General features: G+C 36.3%; 1 pseudogene; it reads right to left on the minus strand.

Annotated features, from left to right (window-relative positions):
- LOC103605016 overlaps nucleotides 1-16,093 on the minus strand; it is a 29,515-nt pseudogene extending 13,422 nt beyond the window's left edge.
- Nucleotides 16,094-17,704: the final 1,611 nt, after the last annotated feature.

The raw sequence follows: 17,704 nt of genomic DNA on the forward strand, positions 1-17,704 counted from the left end.
CCTCCCTCCCTCCCTCCCTCCCTCCTTCCTTCCTTCCTTCCTTCCTTCCTTCCTTCCTTCCTTGAGGAAATATATGCTATTTCCTCAAGCATATATTACATGCCTATTCTATATAAGGTATAGAACACTACGGTATATAAGAGGCTCCTGATCTTGAGGGTATTGTGTTACAAAGGAGATAATCTACACACAAAACTATTACATAATATACAAAGAGATAAGTGCAATAAGAGAAATTAAAACTACATATTGTGGACATTTAGAGATGAGGGCTTAGAATGATCCTCAGGACTGAGAAAACTGAGTTTTGCATCAGTATCAGGAATCTTCCTGGCGTATGGCCTGACTTGTGGCCAAGGATTCTGCAAGCTTCAGGAAATTTTTTTAAAAAGTGTGGTTTAGAAATCCATGGCTTAAATCCCTGTAGCACATAAATTGTTGTACAAGGGAACTTCAAAAAGTTCATGGAAAGATTCATATTGTTTTAAATTCTATCTTCCACAAACTTTTTGAGGTACCCTCATATGATCTCTCTGATCATGTCCTGCCTTGCTTAGCACTACTTATTTTCAGTGCTAACACATAATTCCCTGAATTGTGCTTAGTCTTGGGAACAGAGTCAGTAGCTGACTGACTACTGATTTTTTGTTTAGGAGTTTTTTGTTCTATCAACCCTTCCAATTTATTCTCATTTTTCTTACCCATATGCATTTGGGAAGGTAGTTTAACACAGTGGCTTTGAGTCTGAAGGCTTCTCCGCAGATCATGGAATAAGGCATTGTGAGCTTTACAAAGAAGGGCTGGGAGGCTCAGAGAGAGGTAATTGGAGATATACCAAGTCCAGTGTCACTGGACAGGCAGAGGGCCCCTGCCTTCCACTCCGTGATGGTATCTGGGACTGTTACTCCTACTTCAGCCACACCCGATGAGCTGGGGACAGTGACAATGTGAAGAGCAGAAAGGAAGTAGGTGAAATACCTTCTCCCAAGGGAGAATCAATATGTGTAAAGCTAATGTCAAGAACTGAATCCACTTAAGGGGACACGAAGTACATGCACACGCATGCTCATGAGATTAAGCATTGGGCACTGAGTTGCAAAAATGAAAGGCACTAATAGGGTAGCTCTTGCCCTTAACCTGTTATATATGTCTGTACTTTTAATAAATATATTTGAACATTATTCAGTTTTGTTCTTAAGCTTCCCTCACCATTGTGCAATCCTGTAAATAAGCATATTTAAGAATCACAATCCAACAATATAGACCATTTTATTAATGTAGCCTGATTTGTTTACATCGTGTGTTCCAATCTTGATGTTTAGGGAAAGCTCCCTGAATGGCATTAGGCAGGATAGCATTTGCATATTTTTAGCTCCCACATCTATTTTCTGGCAGTTTCAGGAATAATTATATTAGAATTGCTCATCTCTGAAACAATTATATAATGAACCTATACAGTTAAAGCATTTTACTCAGATTTATCCTGAAAAGGTAAGAGGTTAAGATAATTATTTAAAACTTTTCAGAAAGACCTTAGAATTGAAAATGATGGAGGATCCACATTCCCTCCCCCACAGCAAACGGAAGAGAGCAGAGTTCCTTACTCCACCACTACCGACTCCCAGGTCCGGGTCTCAGGGCAATAGTTCCTCACTGTTTCAGGGATTGGTTCTGGACTTTGCATATCATTTGAAGTTATTGCATTATAAAAGCCTGGTTGACAACTATATAGACCCCGGTGAAGAGAAAATAACAGCCTAGTTAAAGAAGGAGCATTAATTTATTTCATGGGGTAAGACAGGAGAACAAATTTCCACTTCCCTTGCTCAGATTGTCTCCTAGGAGTTGTAGAACTTTGGAAAAAATTTGTTGATTCTTCATTCTCTGAGCAGAGAGACATCTTTGTTAAAGGTGCTAATTCTATGTGTCCTAGAGATAGCATAATTTTATATGAATGAAATCTGGAAGAATAAGGTAACATGGAGATGGTTTTATGGATTTTGGGGGGAGGTCCAGGTTTCAAGGTGCTTCATCCTTAGAGGGCTTGAGCAGGAATTGTAAGATGCTCTTTAGGCAATGTGAGTGGTGGTTGCACTGGAAAATGAATTTCCAATGGAATGAACATAATTTAATGATACAAATTCTGTGTACTATACTGAAGCTTGCAAATTTGTTGCTCTCTGGATAAGCAGACTAGATAGAGCATTAGATTTTATTCTATTTATTTTATGGAAAGTGGAAATTAAGAAACCAACATGTCAAAGAGAGATATTTTCTTTTGGTATAACTCCGTGGTTGAGATAAAGGAATCAAAAGCGAGAGGGCAGAGAGCTAGACACGAAGGTTATCTGATCCATGCTGTGTCTGAAATCATGCTTACAAATTGAGTTTGAGTTAGGATCTCCACCCAGGTATCCCATCTGATATTTCAGAAATACCTTGTGAAATAACACTTAAAAGAAAAGTGTTTCCAGTAATTTGCTCTTAATTGTTTTATCAACTGGAAAAAGCATCAATAGTAATTTCTTTAATGAACGTCATATAGCTTCTTTCCCCCATTTCCTTCCAAGTGTTAGCCATCTCTACCTCTTTCTTTGTTTTCTCATCAATGTTTTATTTTTTCTGTCTTCCTTTTTATCTTTAATATTTAAATATCTACTTGCATGATGCACCCAAATGAACTATTTTCCATTTCCTACCCCAGACGTCAAGGGCCATCCAAGTCCTCCAGCTACTGCAGTTAAACCGTGGCACTATGTGTTCTTTTATCTCCGTTTATTGGTTGATGGCTATCTCTTTCCTCCTCTTATTGTCAACTTGACTTTCTACCTCTCCTTTCACAGCCTCTATACCGTATCAAAGTTCTGTTTTTCCTCATGCTACAACTAATAAACTCTACCGTAAATGTCTTTAAATTCATTTCATAAAACAAATCTTTTTTGTTTCTTTTTTGCCATTTGACTTCTAAAAAATGTGTTGATCTCTGGACTAACCCATTCATATTCTGTTTCATTGCTGATCACAAAACGCCTTCTAATGAATACTCTGCTCATGCCTTAAAAAGCACTGCTTTGTAATATGTTTCTTGACCTTCAATACCTTCAAGCAAAAAATAAATAAATAAAAACTTGAAATTTTCTTTTCTTTTCTTTTCAATTTAGTATCTAGAGTGATCTTTTTGAGACATATATTAGATTATGTCGCTCCTCTTCTGAACAGCTTTCCATTTCACCCAGGGTAAAAGTCAAATTTACCGTGACCTATAAGCCTTACACAATGTTGCCTCAGTTAGTGCTCTGATCTCTCTCTCCAAATGCTCATACTTTATTCACTCTGTTTTGACCACACTGGTTTGTTTCCTCTGCTTGGAACATTCAGGCAAGCTCTCAACTCAAATACTTTGAGAGGCGGAATAGCGTAGAGGTTAAGAACTTGGTATCTGGAACATTAAAACTCCATAATGAGAATTCCCACTGCACATCTTACTGGCTGAATTATTTAATTTTTCTGGGCCTCAGTTTTTTCAACTGAAAAATGGTGAACATAGTAAGCATTCCATAAGTATTTTCTATTGTTGGTATTGTTTCCTATAACCGTAACAATCTTCTTTCAGATAGTTGCATGGTTTGTTCTCTTCCTTCAAATTTCTTCTGAAATTTCACTCTTGGTCAGACCTTCACTGACCACCCTATTTAAATTTGCAACTCCCTCAATACCCTCTTCCTTATTTGCATTTTTCCTGAGGCATTTATCACCTCTCAATAAGCCATGTAATTTACTTGCTTATTTTGCTTACACTCTCTCTATGCCTATTAGAATATAGCCTTCAGGGCCGAGCCCGTGGCGCACTAGGGAGAGTGCAGTGCTGGGAGCGCAGCAGCGCTCCCAACGCGGGTTCGGATCCTATATAGGGATGGCCGGTGCACTCACTGGCTGAACACGGTGCGGCCGGTCTCAAAAAAGAACAAAAAAAAAAAAAAAAGAAAAAAAAGGAATATAGACTGCATATGGTTGAAGATTTTTTTTTGCTCTCAACATTTGTTATATAACCAGAAACCAGATCAGTAAACATTAAACACATGAATGAATGATAACTTTTATATCGTAACTTAATTTTTACTGTTTCTCGCGCAAGTCACTTCTATCATCGTCTAACATAATTTAGTCCCTGTTTAGTTTAACTATTCTCTCTCTCTTTTAGGTCCTGGGGACACTATTAAAGTTATCTTCTCCATATATACTGTTCCATAGCGTCGAACACCTTGGGGTTAGATGATGACTCCTCAAATGTAGTGTTTGTTTTCTGCCCTTCGCTATCAGTGCGTTTTCACACTCTGTGAACACTAGATGGGGCTATTGAGCCTTTCAAAGCGTTCATGCAGGATGTGTAATTGATATATACTGTTCCATAGCGTCGAACACCTTGGGGTTAGATGATGACTCCTCAAATGTAGTGGGAATAGCGTCATGTTCTTCAATTATTTTCAAAAACTTTCAAAAGATATTCCAGTTTTCTTAGCTCTTTATTTCCTCATGTACCCAAATCATTTATATTTACCTATTTTCATCCCTTTTCTGTACTCATCACACAGTGTAGAAGTTCTTTTTTTTTCTGAGTTAATCACATGCCTGAAATTTTATCCCTAACAAATTCCAGATCATATCCTTCCCCCACAGCCCCCATGGTTTAATCTCAAAGTTCTTTTCTGTAACTCTCGCGGTTATTTTCCTTTTCTTTATTCTCTATTCTCCATCGTTTATATAACAACTTAGTTACATGACAAAATCATATTTACCATTAATGAGAAATTGTTTAAAATGTGTGCTATTATCGAAGGTTATACTTAGAAAAAAAACAGTCCATGGCCCTTTAAAAGTGAGCTGATAGCATAATTGTCTTCATGATAAGGCTCATTTAGATATAGATATTAACCTTAAATGTAACCCCAATGTTAAGGAACATAAAAATAATATTTAAACAGTCAAATTTTAAAATTTGTTTTGGTAAATTGTATTTAGTTATTTTATATAGGGTATTTTGCAAAGCCTCGAAGAACCTTTAGGCAGATTCTTTCAATTTATTAATGAAGGATTTGAGGCTTAGAGAAGAGATGTTTCATACCCACTTCACACATAGGACCTCTGGTTCCCAATCTGGGCTCAAAGCATCTAAATATTTATTAGCAGATAGACATCAGGAGATTTGGAGAAAAGGGTAGTCTGAATCATAGGAGAAGGGGATGAGAAATGGTTGGATAATGGGCTTCAAGTATAACTAGACTGAGGATGGGACAGATATTTTAATAAGAAATGGAAGGGTCTAGAAAAAGCCTGCTTTATTTGAATAGTGCTTTTTGGCTGTGGGTTATGAGATATTTCTGTTATGTTTACACTGTTTCTCTTCCCCAATGAGGCCTCTTGTCCCCCTTTATGTTTTTTAAGATACCATATCTCTATGAATGTCTTTCCAGATTCTATAATCAGAATCATTCTCTTCTTCCATTGTAAACATTTCCCCTCTCTTATAAAACATCAGAATCTTGTAATTTATCTGATTTTATGCCCTGAAGTATCTGATTCATCTAAAAAAGTCTCTAGTCAGTTCTGGCTGTGCTATTTACCAGCTAAGTAACCTCAGAAAGAAACAACTAATCTGAACCTTGGTTTCCCTGTGTGTATGAAACAGAGAAAGGGCTACATTGTCTATCTCATTTTACCATTTTTTGGCAAAGTCATATTGTTGGATACCAGACAAAATTAAAAACAACCTGTTATTTTACCTCCATGCAATCCTTGCCTTTCTACTCCTGTGGACAGGTGGATGACTGAACATGACTTTGGTTTTCAGATTTTTGAGTTGGTAAACACCTTTAATCCCATACCCTGGAAAAAATGATTACTCAATCAACTTGTAAAACTTGATTTTCCCTATGTAATACCAGGAGCCTTATGTTATGCTAATTGCATGGAGATACATATGACTCAGCAAATACCAAGTAGTAAAATTACTATACTTTATGAATTATTAAGATTTTTATCCTTTATTTAGTCTTGTTTAGTTTGCAAAAAACTAAATATAACTACAAATGTCTGGATGGATAGATAGAGGTTAGGTCTAGCCCTGTCTCTGACTGACTGTGAGAGATCTTGTGTGATCTCGACAGAGATTGTAACCTTTTTATTGGCTTCATTTTTCTCATCTGCAAAGTGAACAGACAAGTCTAAACAATTACTAAAGTTATTTGTAGATACAAAATTGTACCAACATTCAAGAAAATCTCAAGTCAGCATGATAATCAGTAATAAGAACTTTACCTTGAGGAAGCTGTAAATATCTTCTTCATGATTTGGTCAGGGAACATGAAAGGCTCCCTTGTGAATGAGATACGGGTGGGTACAGCTTGCTTGTTCTTCCTCCTGTTTGTGCACATTTGCAGGAAAACCAGTGAGACCCTTCACAGTCAGCAGCTTCTATACCTGCAATGGTGGGGGGACCAAAGCCTGAAGTCTTACCCACTATTCTTTTGAAATATTTAGTAAACTGAGAGAAGTATAATAATTATCATCAATCTTCTCTTGAGTACCTTCATGTAGTTGGTGCCTTAGAGAGGTTAGAGATTTTGTTTATTTTTAACAGTGTTTTTTGTTCTAAAGGTGTGAAGCCTACTTGGGAAAATGCTTCCAAAGACTAATAAAATCTTAAGTTATGTGGCATCAATTAAAACTTTAAATTGTAGAGTTTAGAGGTAATAGTAGATCAAATACTCCACAATCGTAGAGTTTAGAGGTAGTACTAGATCAGATATACAAAGGAGATCTAACTTACCTCTGTGTTTGATGTCTTGAAGCCCTTACCACTTGCTATGTCCTCAGTGTGAACTCTGCCTGTGAAAGTTACACAGTAACTAGGGATAAGGTAGTTAGAACAATAGGTAGAAACGGGTTGCTGACTGCAATTAAGTACTCGTATGGCAGCAGGTCTGAAGACCTGCATCGAAAGACCACCAAAGATAGTAATTATTGTTGTAAGACATTTGGAGTTAGTGACATTAGCTTGTCTCTTAGTTAGTAATTTCTTCCTGGCATTTTCCACTGCTTTGTGTAAACTGCCTGTATAAACTTGGGCTCAAGCAGGAGGTGGTGCAGAGAAACCTTGTGTATGCCTCTGGGTCATTGCCTGTCTGACCCATCATCCTGTATGTAAGTTACCCTAGTAAAATCTTTTCTTTACCACATGGAATTGCCCATTTTGTTTTTCTGGTCTCAAGATACCTTCTAAGTTTGGTGGACATTTTGCCTTTAGTCCGCAGTCAGACATTTACTATTGCCACCTGTTAAACTTCCATGTCTACTCAGCTTGACTTTTGGGTAGAAGAACCACATAGGCACACAAATGAGCATAGGTCATCTATATTGGATAGACCAATGTCTATGTCATTGCAAACACAGGGTACTTTTCATGGAAAAAGAAGGATGACTTAACAGAACCAAGAATCCATAGGGTAGAGCCAGAGGCCTGAGTACCCTTCCTGCTCTGGAATATGACTGAGTCTTTACCAAAGAACTTCCAATATTTGCCTGGCTTGATCTCAGAATTGCTATGGACCAGTAATTCCTGAGCACCTCCCGTTTCCCCCTTTTTGAACAGGAATGTCAATAGTGATTATTCTATGCCATTTCCATCACTATATGTTAGGTGTGTGGGGGAAAATAACTTGAGTTTACTTTAGTTTGAGGTATCTAGAGGTACTGTACCTAAGGAACTAAACTTGAGGAGCATAGTCTGTACCTAGACCTGATTTAAACGATGAAATTCAACCTTTGAGCTGTTCCTATTTTAGAATGAGAATTTTAGGCACCTCAGAGAGGACTGAGTGCACTGTACATGTGGTAGAGTCATGAATCTTTGGGGGTCAGAGGGAGGACTCTGAAGACAGCTTCTGAAGTTTCCCCCAGTAATCCTTGCCTCCTGATGTTCATGCCCTTTCACCGTTCCTCCCACAATGAATAGGGTTGACCTGTACAACCAATAGGATATTGTGGACATGGTGACGTGTGACTCCCAAGGCTAGGTTATAAGAGATATTGCAGGTTTAGCTCTCTCTCTTGGATCCCTTGTTCTGGAGGAAATCAGTTGCCATGTTATAAGGACACTTGGCACCCTGTGATGTCTTCGTGGTGAGGAACTGAGGCCTCCTGACTACAGTATGTGAGAAACTCATTTTGAAAGCAGATCTTCCAACCTTAGTCAAGCCTTCAGATGACTGTAACCCTAGCCAATGGGTTGATCACAATCATATGATCAACCCATCACGAGACAGAACCACCCAGCTTAACCTCTCTGAATTCCTGACTCAAAGAAAATGCACGTGATAATAAGTGATTATTGTTTTAAGCCACTAACTTTTGGGGAAAACAGTTATGCAGCAGCAGACAGGCAACACAAACACCTTTTATACTTCTTTATCTATTTACCTTTGTTCTTGAGTAGAATTAAATAGGCACACAAATGAGCATGTATTATCTATATTGGATGGACCGATGCTTTCAGAGTTATTATTCAGAGCAAGCAGGTTTAAAGATTCTTGTAACTTCAAGAGCCAAAATCTCCAATTACGTTCATAAGCCCTTCTCACCTCCATAGCATTCAATGCTTCGGTATGCAACCGAAGCAGCTGTTAAATTTATATGACTAAACAGAATAGGATAGACATAAAATACTGAGTAGACTAAATTCCTTTAATACATGCTGAAAATAATAGTAGCTTAGAATAGACTGCTATAAACAGGAAGTGTAAAAAATGCAGGCATGTTTCCAAAGAAAGAACCGAGAGAGAAAATTCCCTTGTTTCAGGTTAACTTCTCTATGCCATCTTCTAGTTATAACTGAGAAATACTGTCATTGTCACCTGTGTAATAATTATCAAGCTCTGAAGAGATATCTTGACCTATTAATAAAATACTAATTAACGTTGAGAAAAATTTTGTTTGGAGTAGTCTCCCCTAATCCATCGTTTTGCTTTCGGTAGTTTCAGTTACTTGTGGCCAACCGTGGTCTGAAATATTAAACCTAAAATTTCAGAAATTAAAAATGCATAAGTTTAAGTTGCATGCATTCTGCATAGCATGATGAAATTTGGTGCCGTCCCACTCTGTCTTCCAGGGGAAGGGAACCCTCCCTTTGTCCAGCGTCTCTGCTCCCACACATCAGTCACTCAGTAGCCATTTCTGTTACCAGATCCACTGTCAGGGTATCACGGTGCTTATGGTCAAATAACCCTTATTTTACTTCACAAGGGCAGTGATGCTGGCAACTCAGATATGCCAAAGAGAAGCTGTAAAGTGCTTCCTTGTAGTGAAAATGTGAAAGCTCTTGAAAAATATAGAAAGAAAAAAATCATATGCCAAGGATGCTAAGATCTGCAGTAACAATGGATCTTCTATTTCTGAATTTGTGAAGAAAGAAGAAATTTGTGCTAGTTTTGCTGTAACATCTCAAACTGCAAAAGTTATGGCCACAGTGCATGGCAAGTGCTTAGCTGAGATGAAAAAGGCATTAAATTTGTGGGTGGAAGGCTTGCACACAAACGTGTTCTGACTGACAGCAATGAAGTTTGGTACTATCCACAGTACTCTCCAGGCATCCGCTGAGGGTCTTGAAACATGTCCCCTGAGGATAAGGGGAACTTCTGTGTATGCTCCAACCTGAAGAATGTTAATTTTGATGATTAAAAACAGGACAGGCATCTTTGATACAGTTATCTCACAGTTTAAAATTTAATACATAGGAAGTACAAACTAGAAAAACACCAAAGAAACTTTAATATTATTAATTTACTTTCCATCATTGATAAGTGACAATACCTCCCCCAAAGGCAAGTTAACTGATTCTTTTAAATATTGATTTAGGAGGCAATTAAAGGTATAAAGTTTGCCATAATTTTTTGACAATGATAAAATCACAGTAACATATTGTTATTCTTGTATTATATTGAAATTTTTCAAAATATGAGTAATCTAGTTTTAAATAGATTAGACAAGTAGTTTCTGAATTTTCTGGTAGTTGTTTCTTCAAAAACCCTGTTTTAATAGTATTTTCTCCAAATGGCAAATATTAACCAGTTTTTCACCTTTTGTTTTGCTGATCCAAATACAGCCTTTCATTATTACCCCTCTAGAATAATAGCTGTGTAAGGACAAGTACTCTCACATGTTCACTTCTATTTCCCCAACTCCTACAACAGATCCAGCATATTGGGAGTGTGGTATAATAATGATTATAATAACAACAAAATAATAATAAATAATTCAGCATGACATTTCAAGTGTTACCAAAGGTGTAGTAGGTCATTTTTTAAAAGACTGAAAATATTTGTGAATCACTTATTGCCACTTTCACAGATCTCAAGGACCTAGAGAGACAAATAGCTAGTTCTGCTAGAAGGTACATGACTTCCCTTATGTTTGCCAGTGTTAATTTTATGAGACAAACTTTCTTACTCTGGTGACCAAAAATGATTTTATTTAGATAGGATCCATATTATCTAGTACTTTGGTAACATTAATTTTCTTTTTTAAACATGACTGTCACATAAGTGGGGAGTCAAAATTTGCAGGCAGCGTTTCAGGATCACATCTCCACGGTGCCATTTACTTCTGGGTAATCTTGCACCAATCTCTCAACTATTCTGAATCTTCGGTTTCTCATCTTAAAGTGGGGTTATTACTTACTCTGTGGGATGTTGGGAGGATTAAGTGAGAAAACCTGCATGAGACAGCTTGAGAACTATCAAGGACTAGACAAATGATAATTTTTTTATCATTATATTTTACTCTCAATTGAGACTTCTCCTTGCTCTGAACCCCTTGCATGACTTTCCCTGAGAACATCAGGAACTCACCGAGGACGGGAAGAGCTCAGCCTCAGGCCTTGTGAGCAGCACACTTTTGTCCATGGCATGGAGAGCACAGAGGAACTGAGAAGAAGCTGCAACTCACAGGTGGGCTTGTGAGGCTGGAAGACTTTGAACTGGGCTGAAGCTCAAATTCACCTGTGAGAAAGGAGGGACAAGCATTTTCCCTAATTCTGCGATCTTGCAGTCACCTGCATTTCCTAAGTCATCCTTATAACGTTCATCTTTATATGACTATGTTGGTAGTGTCAGTCAGGAATCTCTTTCCACACCATTCCTTGACTTTATTGAAAAGCTTTATTCAATAGCTCAGTCTTGTCCTAAGGAGACAACCAAGACGCCATATAGGTAGCTTGATTTTTAGAGGCCCATCTTTACCTCTGATGCTTATAAGATGATTCTGGGTATTTGCATTTGTCCTTCAGGTTTTTGGAATTTTTTGAGTCTTAGCATCTTACATACTAACTCAATTGAATCAACAGAGAAAAGCACCATAGACCCAAACCTGAATTACACTTCATGTGGTACAACATTGTGTAACTGAAAAAGTGCGACACTAGATGCCTGGAGCTTTGGCTCTGCCATCACTTGTGGGAAATATCAGGCAACTTGTTTTACTTTTCCAGACTCAGTTTTCTCTGGGGTGACATAGATGGTACCTACAGTATCACTTATTTGTGTTCTTATAGTTTAATGTCAAATCACTCACCTTGTTGGCTAGACAGTTTTCAATGTCAAAATTCTCTGAATCTCCAATAACTTCTCCATTTGGTAAAATGGTAAAGATGAACCCCGTGCAATGGGAGCAATGTCTGCTTCCACAGGGAAGGACAAGGAAAAACTTCCTTTCACTGGAGCATGGAGAGAGTGAGAGGAAATGGTCAAGGGTCAAGACACTGTTTCTTGGTCTTATCAGTTTATGCATTCAGTGGCCCAGTGTCTTTGAATGTTGCTCTAGTTGTCTGGTGAAATTAATAGATTGCTGTCTCCCTTCGTGGCTTCAATTGTAGAATCAGTTAACAAAGTTCCTTTCACTCACAACTTAAATATCAATAGTTCTAAGTTATTCTGCATATAGACATACGATGAATGGCAACCGTTTCACTTAGATTTCAGACTAAAGTGATTCTCGATTTAAGTACAGAGCTATAATTTGTAAGATATAATCATAGTTTTTAAAAAATTTTTTCAAATATATGAATTTTTAGAAGCTCCGTATGTGAAAAAAGTTCATAGTAATTGTAATTCCTCAAACAATATGTAATTTTTGGAGTTTTCTTTGCAATTTCAAACTCTTATAAATACTAATAGCATATTTCTACACTTCAGAAAACACACTAAATTTTAAAGCTAGCTAAGGGGCCACCAGGTAGTTATAAAAGGGCAATAGTAAAAGTTCAATTTTCGGGCCGGCCTGTGGCTCACTCGGTAGAGTGCGGTGCTGATAACACCAAGGCCACGGGTTCGGATCCCATATAGGGATGGCCGGTTCGCTCACTGGCTGAGCGTGGTGCTGACAACACCAAGTCAAGGGTTAAGATCCCCTTACCGGTCATCTTTAAAAAAAAAAAAAAAAAAAGTTCAATTTTCTAAACATTACATTAGTGACTCAAGTAGTTGGTCCACATTTAGTTGAATAAACGTTAGTAACTGTAAAAACTCTATGGACTTAAGAATAATGATAGCAAAGTTTCTGGGATATTGGAACAGAAAGGCAGGACCAGAAACCATCTGGCATTGGTTGCACATCTTCTTTTCACTATGTCTCTCCAGTCCCAGAAACCCACAGCTACAAGGCTTCAAAGTTCTGCACTTCCACATTCTTTTCTAGTAACATAGTCTTGGTGCAATTAGACTATACACAGGTTCAAAGAATTTCTAGACGTCGTTGAAACTTAAAACAATATAGGACAAGGACAATGACAATTGTAGGACAATTATAATTGATTTTATTTCTTTCTTGACCATAAATGTTTAGAAATTGTTTAATATCCTTAGAAATATTTTACAAAGTATCATATTAGGATGAATAATTTAGATTCCAATGTACAACACGAGGACTATAGTTAATAAAATTGTACTGTGTTTGGTATTTCTGCTAAATGAATAGATTTTAGCTGCTCTTGCCACACTTCACTGTGTAACTAGGTAAGATGATGGATATGTTAATTTGTGTCACTATAGTAACCATTTTACTATGTGTATCCCGCAAAATTATGTTATATACCTTAAATATACACAATACAATTTATTTTTAATAAAAGTATTATTTTAAAACTCTGAGATTGGTGATGCTGAGTTAAAAACTGTTTAACGCTATGTAGAATGGGAAAGTTTTCCAGCTCTATGAGACTTTACTTTAGCTTAATTTTGTTTATTATGAAGTGCTTATGAAGTGAAACTCTAAGTTTGGGAGAAAGGGGATTTAACATATTATTAAGGCAGTGTCATGCCATTTATAATTTCTGTGCAATTGGACGGGTCAAATTTTAGCTCAGACCTCTAAAAGAAAATAAGTTCCCCTCTAAAAGGTGGGAAATTTAAGCCCTCCTGTCACTGTAGCTTGGGCTAAGCATAGAAGGTAGAGCTGCCTAAAATGTTATAAAAACAGAATGAGAAGTTATGCCAAACTTTTTTTCATAGAGAATAGTAGAAGGAAATTAAGCCTTTTAATAATAAAATTTGTGATGGCTTTATTATTCAAAATCTGAATGATAAATTTTAAACAGACCCAGAAATAGTTCTGAAATTAGCAATTTAGGTCTTAATTTAAAAACACTGAGTAGATTAATGTAAGAAAAGAAAATCTGAGCAAGCTCCACTTGAACAAGAGAAAAAGTTGAATTTAGACAAATTGTGTACACAGCTTGTTCTTTTATCAGAAGTTCTTTAGTAGAGAGCAAATTGGTAATAACATAATTACAAGGAGTAGTTAAAATTATTTTATGATGAAATAGTTATGATTTATTTAACTATAGAGAAATTTCTTCCAATTGGTGGCTTAGTTACTTTCCATAAATTTTTGTGATGTCTTCATGAAGTAAATAGTTAAAGAACTGTTCTTTATATAATTATATACAGATTTCTAGACAGACTCTTCCACTTATGAATGTAGTTTAAATATTAGAAAAGAAAAAATCAAATAAACAAATGTTTCAAGACACTCAACTATTTCTGTGAATGTTACATGTTGCATTATTATAAGAAAATTACGTAAGGAGACAAATTGAAGAGAATAATGTACATGGTAGGGCCTATTCTCCATATCTAACTATCCCTAAACTAATATTGGGAAATATTGATTTTCAAAACTGGCAGCACTCTTTAATGTTTAATTCAAACAATTATTAATTGTTGAGAGTACTGATTTACTTGTCTTTTTTCTTTTGCCAAAATAACTGTTTTTGAACTTATTTTTTAATTGAAACATATTGACTGTACATATTTAGGGGATACAGAGTTATATTTTATTACATATGTACAATGTGTAATGAACAAATCAGGGTAGTTAGCAAATGAGTCATCACAAAAATTTATCATTTCTTTGTGAAGAGAACATTTGAGCTCCACTCTAACCATTTGAGAACATGCAATAAATTATTAATTATAAATGCCGAGCACTCTTGTACATCACTAGAACTTACTTTCCCTATCTTACTGTAATTTTGTTCATTAACCAACCTTTCACTATCCGTTCCCCCCTTGCCAGCCTCCAGTAATCACAATTCCACTCTCTACTTCTAAAAGTTCAACTCATTTTTTTATAGCTCCCACATGAGTGAGAACATTCACCGCCTTTAATATTGTTTCAATTTTCGATATTGAAAAATAAAAATGCAATTGATATTTTATTTTTCCAGTTTGGTAGGGAAAGAAAGCATAAAAATAAAAGGAAATGTTACACATGGAACAAGGTAAGGGGATGTTGGTAAAATGTCTGCCTTAGTTTAGGTTAATTACAAAAATGTTCATGGGTACTCTTTTCAGTGGCTCAAATTTTGGCATGGATGGAATTAGAATAGAAAACATTTCCTTTCCCCAGTTTATTCATGAAGTGAACCCAAATGCATGCATGAAGTACTCAGGGTCTGGCACAGAAAAAAAATTTATCACCTTTCTTCCCCCCCATTTCTCATGATAATTATTCTTTCCTGCAATGTTAAGACAGTCAGTGTACATTTATTATTAGGGATAAATGGAAGGAGGTTTATATTTTTAAAATATTTTCATTTTAATATCAGACAGAAGAGACAACTGTAGAGTGCCTGCTATATAGTAAGGAACCAAATTTCTCTGTTGACTATTGCTGAATAAAAAAATTCCAAAGACTCAGAAGGAGGCTCTATTTTCCCTGGTGTCTGCCTTCTTATTATGGAGGAACAATAGAAATAATTTCCCCATTTGTGAACAGACACTGAGGGGTAGGGATAGATGTGTTAGGGAAGAAATGGGGAGATGGCTTTGATGATCCTCACTGTCTCCTGACTCTACAGACAGAATTTGGGTTCCTGTTCTGGTGATGCCTCCCTTAGCTATGATCTGAAATGAAAAAGCAACAGAAAAGGAGCTTTGCTTGAGCCCGACATAGTTCTCAACATCCTGTCCTCCACATGACCCACTTCTGGTTGTTGAGGCTGCAGAAAATCAACCTCATGAAAAGTCAAAGAATCCAGAGAACACAGATGAGAAAGCAAGATGTTGATGTGCAGGTAGTTTATTTTGACATTTCCATTTCTGGTCCTATTGATCATTTTTGTCTACTTATAAGCTCCTAAGATATTTCATGGCCTTATTCTTACCAGGTAATAGAGAACGAGCTCCGTTAGTGCTCCCATGGCTTGCTCATTCAGTATATAGTGTGCTTTGATAGTCAGTGTTTTGCAACAGGGCAGGTACCAGCCCCAGGCTCCAGGTGAACATAACTCCCACTTAAGGAGAAAACATGACTTGCAACGTGCTGAGCTCCCTGGTGTTCTTCTCATGCCCATACATAGCTAAAACACAAGTTAGGTTGCTCGTGGTAGTTTTGCAACAGGGCAGGTACCAGCCCCAGGCTCCAGGTGAACATAACTCCCACTTAAGGAGAAAACATGACTTGCAACGTGCTGAGCTCCCTGGTGTTCTTCTCATGCCCATACATAGCTAAAACACAAGTTAGGTTGCTCGTGGTAGACCTGATAAAACAGAAAAATGAACAACCAAAAAAAAAAAAAAAAAAAACCAAAAACCAAAAAACAAACTTTGTCTTGAAATTTTTCACCTTAGCTTCTCACCCAAATGAATAGTTAAAATGTTATCGTCCATTCTAAATACATTATGAATCTTTCCTATCTGTATTAGTCACCAAATAAACAAATTGTCAGCTTCCCTATGTTGCAGATATTAAAAGGAAATCACCCACAAATTTTTCTCCTTTGCCCTGATTCTGCTAACATCACTATTTTGACTTTTTTCTTCTGTACCTCAGAACCAGAGGAAAAGTGATGTCCCAATGAGAATGACAAACGGTCTAAACAAGTGGAAAAGGAAATCTTCAGATAATAGAACTCCCTTGTAAATTGGTCTAATTAAAATTATGTTATGTATATATATATATACACACATATGTATAAATGTAATGTCATATTGATTTATTGGTCTCAAAATTGTTTATAAATAATCTTTAGCAAATTAGTATTTATGCCTTATTACTTTTGTGACTTCCAACTTTTAAGACCTATGTACTTTCTGGAACTTTAAATCTTGCAGATGTTGTTTAGCAGATAATTTCATTTATTTCTCCTGCAGTCACTGTTGCTTAGCTTTTTCTGGGTGTACTTTATGTTTTCTAAATTTATTAGGCATAATTATGAACTCTTCTATTTTCTCTCAAAATAAAGTTCTTTTTAAAAAATTTGTTGCACTTAAATATATCATACTATTAATTTGCAGGTCTGTTATCTCTAACAGTACAGGAAGCTTTACTCTGTAGGGACACTGTTTATTCATCGCTTCAATTGTAGGGAGGAACAGGTGCCTATCACATAGAAAACATTAAACATCATCGCATACTTTTAAATTGAATTAACATGTGAACATTGAGAAATGGAAATAATTTCTATGGTATTTATCAAAGTTGGAATCAGTAAATTCTGGTCTTTTGCCACCACTTTGTTTGAGATAACAATTATGAAAACTTTTTAGCTGTAGAAATATTTTGATCACCATTAAGCAATTATGTATTTTTTTTTGTGTGTGTGTGTGTGCGTGCATAATCACTTTACAAAATACGTAAGCAGATATGGAAAAAGTAACACAAAACAAATTACATAAATTATTCACACAATTGATATTGTTCAGGACCCAAATCAAATAAAATTTTTTTTCATACTACGTAAAATTTCATAGATGATGCGGATGAAGTTATCGAGCATTTCTGTAGTATCTTGTCTTTTTTTTTTTTTTTAGAAAAAAAAATATTTTTTTTCCCTTTAGATTTTTATTTTGTCAATATACAATGTGATTGATTATTATGGCCCATCACCGAAACCTCCCTCCCTCCTCGCTCTCCCCCCTCCCACCCAGGAATGTCCTTTCCGTTTGCTTGTTGTAACAACTTCGAAAAAATTGTAGATGTTATATCTTCTTCCCCCCCACCCCGGGTATATTTTTGTGTGTGTGTGTGAGTGAATTTATTTATTTATTTATTTATTATTTTTAGCTCCCACCAATAAGTGAGAACATGTGGTACTTCTTTTTCTCTGCCTGACTTGTTTCACTTAATATTATTCTCTCAAGGTCCATCCATGTTG

This window comes from Galeopterus variegatus, unplaced genomic scaffold (genome assembly GCF_000696425.1).
Source record: "Galeopterus variegatus unplaced genomic scaffold, G_variegatus-3.0.2 Scaffold5545, whole genome shotgun sequence".
Lineage (NCBI taxonomy): Eukaryota > Metazoa > Chordata > Mammalia > Dermoptera > Cynocephalidae > Galeopterus > Galeopterus variegatus.